The following is a 15,449-nucleotide window of genomic DNA, read 5'->3' as shown; positions in this document are numbered from 1 at the left end:
TTACTACTGCATTATACATTTTTTTCTAATGTTGAGTACCAATAAATAATGGATGTATTAGAAATGTCTTAAAGCTCATATATTGAATAGTGACTTCTTTTACACTATATCATTGTATTTCTCAAATCATATTACGTAGTTTCCTATTTTCTCATTCCTAGAATAATCTGCACATGAAGACATCACTGGTCCTAATTTTCAGTCTGTGCATTTGAATACAAAGGAGGGTCTTTCCTCTGCTCTCTATCAATTACCTACTCTCCAGTTAGAATAATTTAAAATAGTAAAAATCAAAAAAGAGAAAATAAATCATGGTGAAAACACATGCAGGAAATTCACCAGATTTTTCTGACCAGTTCAACCAATGTGAACTATTGGGGAAATACATGGACACCTCATTCCCACTGGTACTCAAAGTCTCTGGTTAGGCAATTCTGATGAAGACAATCAAGTAGATGAAAACGTGAGGAATGGTATCAATTGCAAGAAAATAATGGAGAAGAATGCAAGCAAATTTCTTCTTTGGGCTTACTGCAGTGCGGAGATTCCTTTTCAAAAAGGCCTCTCATATGAATACCAGGGATGAGGATAAGTATACTCCTCTTCATCGGGAAGCCTAGAGTGGACATGTAGACATTGTCCATGAGTTGGCAGCTCAAGGCAGATATTCATGCAATAACTGTGAATGGCTTGGCACCCCTGCATAGTACTTTTATGTGGATTAATACCAGAATGGATTCTTTCTTACTTCATCATGATGCAGATACCAATCCCCAAACTAAAGGCCTCTTGATCCCCTTGCATCTTGCTGCTGGGAAGAGAAATAGCAACGATATGCTGTCTCTTCTTCTGTTGAACCATTTTTTCAAACCGGGTCTGAAGAATAACTTGGAAGAAACTGCATTTGATATTGCTAAAAGGATAAGTATGTATCACTACCTCTTTGAAGTTGTGGGAGGCTGTACAAATTATTCTCCTACGTAGTAATGGTTTGGTTAAGTTTCTTAAATTTCAAAAGTGCCATTCCATCCTTTGTGTCCCTACAAATATTTTCATAATAAAAAGCAACAGCAATATCTTAATTTAAAAATTCATGGATTCCATGGTATTCTTCCACGTGAATTGCCTCACTTTGATGTCAAAATGTATTCAAGAGTTGTTTGTATGCATCTATAATGATTTCTGAAGAGTTTGTGGGTTTTTTTTTTAATTTTAACTTATCTGTTGAAATGAATAGTATAGAAACTAAAGTTATTCCTGGTGCTTGTCTGAAAAAAAGTATATCTAGGTTTGTATAAAGTCCATAATCTATTTCATTATTTTTAGATATAATACTTTGAAGTCTACATTTTTTATAATATATAGGTTCATTAATAAATGTGTCCTTTCAGATTACATTCCATATAGAAAAAGTTAAGATTCCTTTTTTCCTAGGTCCTTACAGGATTTTATTTCTTTGGAATAAGATGACAATGTTATCTAATTTCAAGTTTTGTAAAGGTTATGCTATGTAAGGGCCTTTCTAAAGTGAAGATTTAATACACTGATGTCAAACTAACCTTTAATTCTATGAATTACATGTATTGTTACACTTGTATTTTTGTAATAAACTTTTTCATAACTTTTTCATTTCTTGCATTTGAAGAATGAAAAATATGGAATATTTCACGAATTTTTGTATCATCCTTCTGCAAGTGCCATGTTAATCTCTGTATTGTTGTCACTTGGGTAGACCTGCTGCTGAAGCATGTAGTATCCTTTAAATTTAAGTAGTTAATGATGTAATCTTTATACAGGCATATATCCTTGGTTGCCTATTTGTAAAAAGGAATCCTTATTGTTCCTAAAATGTTATTGATCTTATTTCTCTAAATTTCTGTGTATAGTGGCAAAAACTTATATTGTTTGGTTGATTGCTCACATTTGCAATTTTTGTCAATGACTATTTTGTCGTTTTCATTTTTAATTTGATCATATTTTGAAGCCTTTATAGCTAAGTCCAAAGGTGATGGCATTTCAAGTACTTCCTTATCAACTGAGTTACCTTTGTGGAGCTAATGGATTCAAAGTAAGCCTTGCTTAAGAGCTACTTCTAAACTTCTGCAGCTTAAAATTTCGCAAAGAAGTCTCACTGATACAAATGTCTTCCTGACCCTTTACCCTTCTTCCATGTAGGAACAGACCGACGAGAATATCTTACCCTGACAGCATAGATTGTCTGACTGGACAAAACTAATCTTAGTTACAAGGGTTCATAGAGAGATTAACAGTTCAGACTGAAATGTTCAGAATAGAAGGTATTTTTATCAAAATATAATTGTTTATTATACCTATCATTTCAAAGTAGCTAAAGTCAGGAAGATGAAAAAATTATCCATATGCATGATTAGCTAATATCCTGGTCTGTCTACCATCCAAACAGGCAGGAACTTACAGTACTGACTTTCTATCACCAAATATTTCCATAGCTCCTGGAGAAGTCCATAGGTTTCTCCTCGATATTAGTCCTTAAATTAATAATGTTTTAATCACAGTGTTTCCTCTTGCCTCCAGGTTTACAAATGGTAAAGTTTTAGGTCTAACTCTACCAAAAACTGAGGTAGAGATAATGTAATATTACTTTAAAACAGAGTTGCATTTGATACCCTAACCACAACAGAACAATGCATAACAATTTCCTATATTATAAATACTTATATATTTTATATTTCTACCTGCTGATCTTAAATTTCTAGAATTACGAGAATTAATTGATAATTTGACAAATAAATTGAAATTTATTCCCATAAATAAATTGGAATATAAATAATTAGGTTTAGAATATATATTAGAATATAAAAAGTATCAAAGCAATGTCTTAGTTATAAACTTGTGATACCTTTACGTGTTCTAGGTCTTCTGAATTCACATAGTAAAAACAAAACAGTATTGTTTTCTCTAATCTATAAGATATTTTACACTGCTGCTGTGTTTATTGTGTTAACTCGCTGGACCCAAAGTGTTTTTCTCCATATTTCTGAAGCATTCTTACTGATTATACCCAAATTTTGCTGATATGATGTGTAAAAGCTATTATTCTTCTGTAGTACCCACGGGTCTGAGGATACCAGGTCCCAGTTATCTGCATCATCAGATAACAAGGGCAAGACTTCTGACCTTGGCCCATGCAACATGCTAACGGAAAGTAATTGAAAAGACCCATCTCAATTTCTAATTTCCTACAATATTTCAGGGCCCTAATTCCTTGTAGGAATTAGTAGTAAGCAATTGTGAAATGTAAGGCAACTTAAAATGAAAGATGAGATCACAAAATATGAGAGAAAGTACTATAGTTCAAACTTTCAATTTACAGATGACCAGATGACCAGCCTATATGAGTAAACAAAATCACAAATGTCACAAATTATTTTTATACCAATGATAACCTACATTTAATCTTCTGAAAGTATATTCCTTTTCAAACAAACTTTTAAAAATCTTATTCACCAAAATAACACTTGACAAGTAGATAATAGTGACTTTAAATTTTTTCAAGTGTAGGAATCCAGTTACAATAGAGATGATTTATTTACCCAGCATAAATACCAAGGAAGTTCAACCATTGATTAAAATGTAGAAATAGTATCTCCCACCATTTGCGTTGTTCAGTAGGTGCCTTCCAGAAATGTGTTAAATCGACCAGCCTTCCATGATTCAAATCCAAATATTAGCTAATAAATTAAATTTCATCACATAGGAAGGTACATTTTAAAGTCACTAATAGTTGCCTTATCATGTGTTGCCTTATCATAAGTTTTCCCTATCTGTCTAACATAGTAAGGAATATGACGTTAAGTCTTGCATATGGGTACTCATTAGAGAGGTGACAAACATAAAATCTGTCTTCTATTTCTATCATATTCCTCTACAGTAGTAAATATTAGTTTTCTTCTTTTTCCAAAACTTATAGGTAGTAGAAAATATCATCCCATGTAAAATAAAATAATCACACACCATTGTACAAAGCCATTTATAAAAACTGGTAGTTAGCTATAAATTCTAAGCGATTTTTAAACTTTCTTGTTGAAGATTAATCTTCTAAAAAGATGAGAATAAAACCATGTCTAGGTGCTTCACGTCTCCAGTCTTGCAAATTGTTATTGCATTTCAAGTATATGCAGGATTGAAACTCCATGGAATCTATACAAACCTTTCAAATTATTAACAGACAGTTTAACAGAATGACTATCAGGAAGTCGAAAGCAGAAAAGAATAATAATAAAGACATAAAATGAACGAAAAATGGAAAAGGGGCAAGTACAGCTAGAATACTCAATGTACACATGTAATAAAGGAAGTGGTAAATCTGAAATAAATTTTGGAGAAAGGGTTGGTTCAGATTGATAGAAGGAGAGACTCTGATCCAGGAGCATTTGACAATTAGATGGACATATTTAATTGTAACACACTTGCACAACCTTTTGAAATTCAGTTAAAAACACAACTACAAACAAAAACACACAAAAATCACAACCAAACAGCAATATCTATAGTGTATATGTATGACCTCACAAAATTTTAAGCAGTTAATGAAGGGCAGTCTTTGGAAAAGCAAACAAAGCTGTTCAAAGAATGAAGTTTGGGGTAGGGGAGAATTTTGAACAGATATAAATAGACTGTCAAAGGGTATAAATCATCTACATGTACTGCAAATATTTTCTTCTGTGAGTATTCTTTGTCTGAACTGGTTACTCCACTCCTCAGCCACACTTGAAAGCTTGTGAAGATAGAATGGAAGAAACAAGATCAAGAACCCATTACACCACTGGAGAGAAAACCGTCCTCTATGGTTTCTCTCATCTCTCTTAACTACTCTTTTCTCATACTTTTAATAAAGTCAAGTGATTTTGAATTATATCTTTCCTTCTTTTTCAGAGAATTATTGTTTGGTAATTAAATGTCAATTCACAAATTTTGATGTCTTTTTTTTAAAGAACTTTGAATTTAAATTCCACTGCAACCTTGTTACACACAGTGAGAGTACATTTCCTGGGTAAGTACAATTCTCAAGGGAACGTAAATGATTTACTTCAAGGTTTGTGATGTTTGTTTGTTTAGTGTGAAAATGAGCCATATTCACCCACATTCCTTCCTCTCAGCTAGGTCTCCATGGATTTCTTTGCATGAAAGCCCATTTTCTCATTCAATTTTAAATTTTCTTGATAGGCTAAGTTGTTAAAAAGTTTGAACAATTAAAATTTACCTGTCAGAGTTCCAGGAAGATGGCAGAGGAGAAGCTGGAATCTGAACAAGCTCTCGCATAGAAAGCAATTTTAGAGTTCTAGTGAACAGTCCTAAGCCAGAGAATCACACCAAGTGTGCCATCACAGGACAGAGAGTTAGACAAGAGAGGGGAAGCCAAGGAAACACAGCAGCTGACGCTACGGCGGCAGGGTCGCGGCGGCGACTACTGCTGCGGAGTCATACCTGAGACACAGAGAGTCCGGGACGAAGGAGCCAGACGCAGCGGATGAGCGGATTCTACTCAACACCAACAAGAACCGACAAGGAGCGAACATCTTCATCCTGCTGTTTGCAGACCAGAGACGACCCAGGATCCAAGACTCAGCGTGAGTACAAGCCCGACATCCTCACTCCTTCTCAGGAAGCAGAGGAGGGAAGGCCACCCCTCCCTCCCCCCCAGCACCGGTGATCTCCATCTTGGATACCGACAAACCTCGGAGGAGCTGCTAGCTCCAGCTCAGGCCTTGGAATAAAACGAGTCATTTAGCAGATCACAAGAACTTAACGGCGAAGTGACCTGCCAGACTCAGCACCATCCAGGGGAAAAGTCACCCAGCTCAGGCGCCAGCCATTGGAGTGCCTTGCCTCACTGGATAACCAGAGCCAGAGGCTGCCCCTCCCTCTAGCAGCCACCACAATCAATTGAAAAACAGAAACCCTGGGAATGGTTCCAGGCTGGGCGCTGTGAGCTTTATCACAAAATAGCCCCAGGGAAAAGCTACTGTTTGTTGCAAGGCCTCAACTGTACCCAGAACCTAGCCCCATCACCACACCCCCCTCTTTTGTGACTCTCAAAGCAGATCACCCTCCCAGAAAACTAACCTGGGAGGGGGATCTCAAAATCTTGGGCAAAGCAGAGCATTTTTCTGTCTCTTCCAACCAACCGACTTAAGAAACCAATCAAGCCACAGGACCTCAATCTGACCAGAGACTCCAACAAGTGCCTGGTTAGAGACAAAAGGGAGATACAGGATTCTTCCCAATCCTCCCCCCCCAAAAAAAAAAATCAAAAGATTTTTTTTTCTTTTTTCTTTTTTTTTCTTCTTCTTCTTTTCTTTTTTTGCTTGTTTTTTGTTTTTTGCTACCTTATATATATATATGTTTTTTTCCCTTCGAAAACTTTTATTAATCTTTAATTTTTTCCTCTTCTGAAAAAATAATTGTTTTCCAGTAACTTTTTTTTTCTCATCTTATAATTTTTATTTTAGGAATATGTGAATGAGCGTTTTCCTTTCTTTTCTTGTCTTCTTTCTCTTTTTCTTTCTTTCTTAATTATCTTTTTGTTTTTTGTCTAGCTCTACTGAACTTCTGATCTTTTCTTCTCCCTTTCCCACCCTTAAAGTTTTTCACATCCCCTCTATGTCCCTCCCCTTCTCGGAACATATTCACATTCCTCTCTAAATAGACAGTCTTTTAACTTCTATAGTAACATTAATTTTTACGTTTCTATTTTTTTTCTGGTCTCTCTCTCTCTCTACTTGCATCCTACCCAACCCATTTCCTGCATTGTGATTAGGACGTAGTTAACTCTCCCTGTGCCTCCCCACACCAATCTATTCCTATTTTTTACCCACATCTCTCCCTAATCCTAATAATTTCTGGTTTTCCAAATTCTTTTCTGCGGTTCGAAGTACTTTAACATATAGTTGTTTGATGTTGAATAGATGTATCTGTTGAACTAGATTGTATCTGTAGACTATTGATTGTACAAACGCAAACTTTGGTTGATGGTTGCATTAAGATAGTGTTCTAGCATAAAACTGGTGCAATCTTCATTTCAAATGGGCCGAGTAAGCCGGAAAAACACAAGAAAAATGGCAAATTCGGGTATCTCAATTCCCAACCTTGATAATCAGGGATTAGAACAGATAAAGAATAATCCAGAGGAGAGTTCGCAAATAGCTCTACAAACACTAATAGCAAACATGATAAATGAGAAGTTTGACAATGTACAAAGGACTCTGTATGAGCGTGATAGGGAGAGAGAGGAGGCATCCCAGAAGTTTATACAGGAATATCATAAGCGTGAGGAAGCTACTCAAAAACTGATACAGGATTTGCGTGAACAACTTGAGAATGCTCAAAGAGAAAGGGAGGAATGGCGTGAGCAGGCAGAGAACACTCAAAGAGAACTGCAGGATTCCCACGAACGGGAAGAAAGAGAACTGCAGGAATCCCACAGACGGGAAGAAGCTAATCAAAGAGTAATTCAGGAATTGAGAGACCAGGTAGAGAATACACAAACATCACTAAAGGCATTCATGGAATCCATTAACAAAGAGCTGAAGGAAGTCAGGGAGACCACAAAGGGAATGCTGAATGGAACCCAACAGAAGGAATGGGAGTCCAAAGAAACCATAACCAATCAACTAAGTGATTTGAGAACAAACACTGAACACCAAATTAAGGAAGTAAAGAAATTCATACAAGACCTAAAACAGAGCTTCAACAAACTTGAAGCCATCAAAGCTGACCAATTAGAAGGAAAAGAGATAAAAAACAAAGTAGAGAGTCTTGACAGTAGGTTAGACCATGCAGAAGATCGAAACTCAGGGATTGAAGACAGCCTAGATATTATAGAGAAAGAACATACAACCATCCAAGACAAGTCCAAGAAATATGATAGGTCTATCCAACACCTGGAAGACACCATCAGAAGGCCCAATCTAAGGATAATGGGTGTAGAGGAGCACCTAGAAACAGAAGTTAATGGTCTAGGAAATTTGTTTAACAGGATCCTAGCAGAGAACTTCCCCAACATACAAAAAGATAGGCCTATTCAGATACAAGAAGCTTTTAGAACCCCAAATAGACCAGACCAGAATAGGACATCCCACCTTCACATTATAATCCACACAGGATCAACCCAGACCAAGGAAAAGATCCTTAAAGCTGTCAGGGAGAAAAGGGTAATCACCTACAAAGGGAAACCAATTAGAATTACCTCAGATTTCTCAGCAGAGACAATCAAAGAAAGAAGAGCCTGGAATGACGTATGCCATGCCCTAAAAACAAATAATTATCAACCAAGAATACTGTACCCAGCTAAACTCTCCTTCATAACTGAAGGCCAAATAAAAACCTTCCATAGCAAAGAAAAATTGAAACAATACATCTCCACAAAACCAGCCCTACAAAAGATTCTTAAAGATGTCCTACACATAGAAAACCAACAAGACCGCAACAAAGGCCAAGAAACTGCACCCAAACTGAGAATCCAAGAACCTTAGGAAGAACCCAGTTTTCGCAGCCCCCAAGAAGGTGAATAACATGGCAGGAACTCCCAAATACCTCTCAGTCCTATCTCTTAACGTTAACGGACTGAACTCTCCAATTAAGCGACATAGACTGTCTAGTTGGATTAAAAAACAAGATCCTTCTATCTGCTGCCTGCAGGAGTCACATCTTGCCCGTAAAAACAAACACATCTTCAATGTTAAAGGCTGGAACACAATCTACCAAGAAAACGGCCCTCATAAACAGGCGGGAGTTGCAATCCTAATATCAGATAAAATAGAATTCAAACTAAAATTCATGAGAAAAGATAAAGAATGTCGCTACATACTAATTAAAGGATCTCTCCTTCAGGAGAAAATTACAATTCTAAATATCTATTCGCCAAACAATGGAGCACCCAAATTTATCAAAGAAACACTACTTTCCCTCAAATCCCATATAGATCCAAAGACATTTATTGTTGGGGATTTTAACACACCACTCTCCCCACTAGATAGATCAACTCGGCAAAAAGTCAACAGAGAAACCTCAGATCTAAACAGCTGCATAGATCAACTAGACTTAACAGACATTTACCGAACATTTCACCCAGCAGCATCAGAATAAACGTTCTTCTCAGCAGCACATGGAACGTTTTCTAAAATAGACCACATTTTAGGCCACAAAGCAAACTTGTCTAAATTCAGAAACATTGAAATTATACCTTGCATTCTCTCTGACCACAAGGGAATAAAATTAGAACTCAACACCAAAAGCCACCAAAGAAAGTCCGGTATCACATTGAGGCTGAACAACACACTGCTGAATCATGAGTGGGTCATGGAAGAGATTAGAAAGGAAATTCAAATGTTCATGCTATTCAACAAAAATGAACACACAAATTACCAGCTCCTCTGGGACACAGCAAAGGCAGTACTCAGAGGCAAGTTTATAGCTCTGAGCTCCTACATCAACAAATTGGAGAGATCGGAAACTAACAATTTAATGACACATCTAAACCTCCTTGAAAAAGAGCAGCAAGATAAACCCCAATCCAGTAGACAGAAAGAAATAATCAAAATTAAATCAGAATTAAATGAATTAGAATCCAAAAAAACTATAGAAAGAATCAACAAAACAAAGAGTTGGTTCTTCCAAAAACTTAACAAAATTGACAGACCCTTAGCAAATCTAATCAGAAAAAGGAGAGAACACACCCAAATAAATAAACTCAGAGATGAGAATGGAAACATCACCACAGAAACAACCAAGATTCAGAACATTATAAGGGAATACTTCTCAAAACTTTATGCTAATAAGTTTGAGAACTTGACAGAAATGGACCTTTTCCTAGCAAATATTGGCATGCCAAAACTAAACCAAGATGAGTTAAACCAGCATAACAGGCCCATATCAAGCATTGAAATAGAAACAGCAATAAGAGAACTCCCAGCTAAGAAAAGTCCTGGACCAGATGGTTTTACAGCGGAATTTTACAAGGCCTTCAAAGCAGAGCTCACACCAATACTCCTCCAACTCTTCAATGAAATTGAAAGAGAAAGCTCACTACCGAACACATTCTATGAAGCCATCATAACCTTCATCCCAAAACCAGGCAAGGACTCATCAAAGAAAGAGAACTATAGACCCATTTCTTTGATGAACATTGATGCAAAACTTCTCAACAAAATTTTGGCCAATCGACTTCAACAATTCATCCAAAAAATCATACACCATGATCAAACAGGATTCATTTCAGGGATGCAAAACTGGTTCAATATACGCAAATCAATTAATAGTATTCATCACATCAACAGGAGCAAGAATAAGAACCACATGGTTATCTCAATAGATGCAGAAAAAGCATTTGACAAGATCCAACACCCCTTTATGATGAAGGTTCTGGAAAAATTAGGAATCCATGGAACATTCCTCAATACAATAAAGGCTGTATATGACAAACCTACAGCCAGCATTATACTCAATGGTGAAAAACTAAAGCCATTTCCTCTTAACTCAGGAACGAGACAAGGATGCCCAGTCTCTCCACTTCTCTTCAATCTAGTATTAGAATGCCTAGCTACAGCAATAAGACAAGATGCAGACATAAAGGGGATCCAAATAGGGAAAGAAGAAATAAAACTCTCCCTCTTTGCAGATGACATGATCTTGTATTTAAAGAATCCCATGGACTCCATTCCCAAATTACTCAAGCTGATTCAAAACTTTGGCAAAGTAGCAGGTTATAAAATTAACCCCCAAAAATCAATGGCTTTTCTATATGCCAACAATGAGAAAAGTGTGGCTGAAATTAGGAAAGCAACTCCATTTGTAATAGCCCCACAAAAAATAAAATACCTAGTAATTAACTTAACCAAAGAAGTGAAGGACCTCTATGACGAAAACTTTAAAATCTTGAAAAAGGAAATCAACACAGAACTTAAAAAATGGCAAAACCTCCCATGCTCCTGGATTGGCAAGATTAACATCGTGAAAATGGCAATACTTCCCAAGGCTATCTACAAATTCAACGCGATACCTATCAAAATTCCACCCTCATTCTTCAAGAAAATAGAGGAGGCAATCCAAAAATTCATATGGAACAATAAAAGACCCCGAATAGCAAAAACGCGCCTCAACGGAAAGAACACTGCTGGAGGAATATCAATACCAAATTTCAAACTCTACTATAAAGCCATAGTAATAAATACAGCTTGGTCCTGGCACAAGAACAGACCTCAGGATCAATGGAATAGAATTGAAAACCCAGAAATTAACCTACAGACCTATAGCCATCTAATCTTCGATAAGGAAGCTAAAACAATAGAATGGAAGAAAGACAGCCTCTTCAGTAAATGGTGCTGGCAAAATTGGTTAACTACATGTAGAAAACTAAAGCTAGATCCTTCTATATCACCCTGCACCAGAATCAACTCCAAATGGATCAAAGACCTTGAACTCAAAGCAGACACTCTGAAAACATTACAGGATGGAATAGGAGAAACCTTAGGTCTCCTTGGCTCAGGCCGAAATTTTCTGAATAGAGACCCGGAAGCACAACAAATCAAAGAAAGGTTGGACAAATGGGATTGCATACGGTTGCAGAGCTTCTGCAGGGCAAATGACATAGCTAACATGATCAATAGAAAGCCCACCGATTGGGAGAAGATCTTTACTAGCCATACAACGGTCAAGGGTCTCATATCTAAAATATACTTGGAACTCAAAAAATTAAACCACCCAACAACAAATCCTCAAAGAAACAACTGCCCAATAAATAAGTGGGCGAAAGACTTAAAGAGAAGCTTCTCTGAAGAAGAAAGAAGGATGGCCAATAGACACATGAAGAAATGTTGAACATCCCTAGCCATAAAAGAAATGCAAATCAAAACAACATTGAGATATCACCTCACTCCAGTTAGAACAGCAAAAATCAAGAACTCTAACAACAACAGATGCTGGAGGGGATGTGGACAGAAAGGAACCTTACTTCATTGTTGGTGGGGATGTAAACTTGTTCAACCACTTTGGAAAGCAGTATGGAGGTTCCTCAAAAGACTTCACATAGATCTCCCCTATGATCCAGCAATCCCACTTTTGGGCATTTACCCAAATGTTTACAAACAAGACCACACTAAAGCTACCAGCACAACTATGTTTATTGCAGCATTATTTACCATAGCTAAGATATGGAACCAACCCAGATGCCCCTCAGTAGATGAATGGATCAAGAAAATGGGGTATATATACACAATGGAATTCTATGCCTCCATCAGAAAGAATGACATTTCCCCATTTGTTAGGAAATGGAAAGGCTTGGAAAAAATTATATTAAGTGAAGTAAGCCAGGCCCAAAGAAGCATAGGTGCCATGGTTTCCCTTATTTGCAATATCTAGTATAGGTATGAGTCAAGCAGAAAAGGTCAGATAATGTGATGTTAGGAAAATGAACCCTTAAATATGTATTTTAATGTTTTCGTTTCTTTCATGCATATGTTTCTAACGCATTTATAAGATTATTTCTTTGTTGCTTTGTATGTCCCTCCCCCACAGTGTAACCCCCGCTTTCACTATATTTGATGTCAGTATAACATGTGGAGGAGATGGGGGCAAACAAGTCGTTTAAGGATTCAGGTGGACCTGTTGCAACAATGAGAAGTACAAAATGTCATGTCAAAACCAGCTTTACAATGTCGGTGGAGGGGGGAGCGGGGAGGCTGGGAAGGGAGGTGAAGGGTAAACAAAGGAGGAGGCTGCAATGCTTGGTAAGGAATGTATGCATTATCCTGCCCATGTAATTGTAGCCCCTCTGTACAGTATGTTCTCAAATAAAATAAAATAATATTAAAAAAAATTTACCTGTCATAAAATATAAAACTCTTTTGAAATTCCTTTATCAGTATCGTGAATTCACTAATCCTAATTCCACCTTTACCATCAAAAACAGTTAACATGTGTTTTCATCATATATTGTCCATGAAACTATTATTTTCCAGTGGCTTTGTTATGCATATATATAACCATATAAGCTGATGCTGAGCAAAATGAACTCCAAGATAAGGAGAGATATTTATTTGTGGTTGTTTTTGATGTACTATGTGATTTTTATTTTCTTTGAGATTTTCCCCTATGGATTATCCCCTGCTGTGTTTGATTTTGGTACCCTGTGTATTGTGTATACATTTACATTAATTAGGGAAAGGAGCAGGAGCAACAAAATGGCGAGACAAATGACAAAGGGCAAACCAATGCAATAGCAATACTCACAAGACAATAAGTTGGAAATGTACATTACAACTTGTGAGAGATTTTGGGGTGAAGGAAAAATTGTGAGAAAAATTAGAGAGGGGAAAACAAGTTTGAAAAGTTATGTATTCACTACCTTACAATAGCTGTAACCCCACTTCACATCATTTTCACATTAAAATTAAATTTAAAAAATAAGCTGATGAAATAAAATTGTACTGTTTTGGTATTGTAAATATTATTCTTTATGTAGTAACTTTTTTAAAATCAGTATTATTTGGCATCTAATTTGAATTATTTACCTCTTCTTTATCAGAGGGTAATCAACTTGAATGATATCCAACTAGACAATTTTTTCACAATATACTTGCCAATATTTTGAAAATAGAATAAATTTAGTACTTTCTTATACTAAAACAGAAAACAGTTTAATTCTATGGAAACCCATAACTTTTAAAAGTAAATAAGTTGTTAAGAGGATAGAATGTATGTGTTCTTCAAAATTCCTATGATTAATAACTACTCATTTTCAAATTCTGAACATTCCATACCTGAGAGATTCAAAATATACCTGTTTGCATGTTATGTAATTCTGCAATAGATGCATTTTCCAATGGGGTGTTACAGACTGAGAAGTGAACAAAAAAAGAGCCACATTCTAGTATAGGATAAAACTATGAAGTATGTTATAATTAATTCTTCAAGAGTAGCAGTTGTTTCTCAGATTAAGCTATTATTTCTATGACCATCAATCACAAGATTTATGCCATAAAGTCATCCTACACCAACAGTTTCCAACTTATAGGGTGCACCTCAAAATTCCCTTAATTCACATTAACAATAGTTAATCTCCATTGTGAAAATACACTGCAACTCTGCTAATGTGATGCCCTCCGTGTTCTGGAAAGAACACCACAATAAACTGGGTTGCATCATTTTTCCTCCACTGGTATTCTTGCAAATATTATTTATATTTATACTTTTTTAACAATTATACTTAATCAGGATACTAAGGTTGGAAGATTACATTTCAAAGCCCACTGAACTAGGCCCTGAGAGGAGACTCCAGTTGGGACAGCTTCTTTACAGGTTTTGTTTTTGTTTTAGGGATTATAGAAAAAAAACAAAATCCTTGGCTCCAACCAGCCCAGTTCTTGGAATGAAAAGAATGCCTCTAGGTCCCCCTCCCCTTAACAACTTCACCCACCTTTTTTCGGTTAAGGACTGACTGATTAAACAGATAGCCAGTAATCCAGCTCATGCTAGCATGGTGGCAACATCCCAAGTTTACTATAAACTCTGCCTTTTTTCACATGCTTACGTTAAACTCCACTAAACTCCTTTGTGTATGTTTACCTTAAGCTCCACTTTACCATTGAATTTGTGAGTCACTAAAACCAAAAGTGATAGGCTGGTTTAAGCAGCCATTATATGACAAAGTGTAATCTCATTGGCAACCTACGTGTGGTCTGGTATGACTGCAATCTTTTGGGTGCGTGAAAATCTCATTGGAAGCCTACGTGACCAGGCTTCACCTTGTGATTTTTACCTTTAAAATCCAAAGCACGTGGGCCGCTGGGGGTCGCAGTATCAGCTCCCCAGCCTGTGGTGTGGCCCTTGCCGGTCAGTGTAGGAACCTTCTCAATAAAGTTGCTTCTTTAATAACAACTTTGTTGCGGTGGGCTCTGTCACTCCGGATGACTAGGTGGGCTTGTCTGCCTGAGTAGGGGTCTTCCTACTACACCACCCAGGCAGGAAGGTTCGCTAGATTCTTTTCTCCAATAAATTTCTCAGCAAAAGCCAGACAAAAGTGAGCTGTGGTTGAAGTGGTAGGGCACGAGCCTTGAGAATAAACAGGCTCAGAGACAGTGTCCAGTCCCAGAGTTCAAGCCCTAGGACAAACCAATAAAACAAAAACAAAAATAAAACAAATCCCAAATCTAGCATTTTTCTCATTGTATACAGAGGCACGTAATTAAGGAAATTGCTTCCTGTGTTACATACAGGTGGAAGAAAGAAGATGTCACACAATTATTCTCTTCATACCATGTTATACCAAAGCCACAAAATATTTCCCTTTTTCTAAATTTATAAATTAATATCATCCATTTGTTGGCAACTCTGTCTACATTATTCACATTATCATTTTATACATGAACTGTTGGATTATCTATTAACTGAGTTCTAATTATAACTCTCATGAA

At 36.6% G+C, this 15,449-nt stretch overlaps 1 pseudogene; it reads right to left on the bottom strand.

Annotated features, from left to right (window-relative positions):
* Positions 1–1,649: 1,649 nt before the first annotated feature.
* On the bottom strand, positions 1,650–1,749 carry LOC138830275 (U6 spliceosomal RNA; annotated as a pseudogene).
* Between the last annotated feature and the right edge of the window lie 13,700 nt (positions 1,750–15,449).

This window comes from Dipodomys merriami, unplaced genomic scaffold, assembly GCF_024711535.1.
Source record: "Dipodomys merriami isolate MVZ:Mamm:240054 unplaced genomic scaffold, mDipMer1.0.p SCAF_187, whole genome shotgun sequence".
NCBI classification, from domain to species: domain Eukaryota; kingdom Metazoa; phylum Chordata; class Mammalia; order Rodentia; family Heteromyidae; genus Dipodomys; species Dipodomys merriami.
The sequence above is the reverse complement of the archived record's forward strand: the minus strand, read 5'-3'. Positions and strand labels throughout refer to the sequence as shown.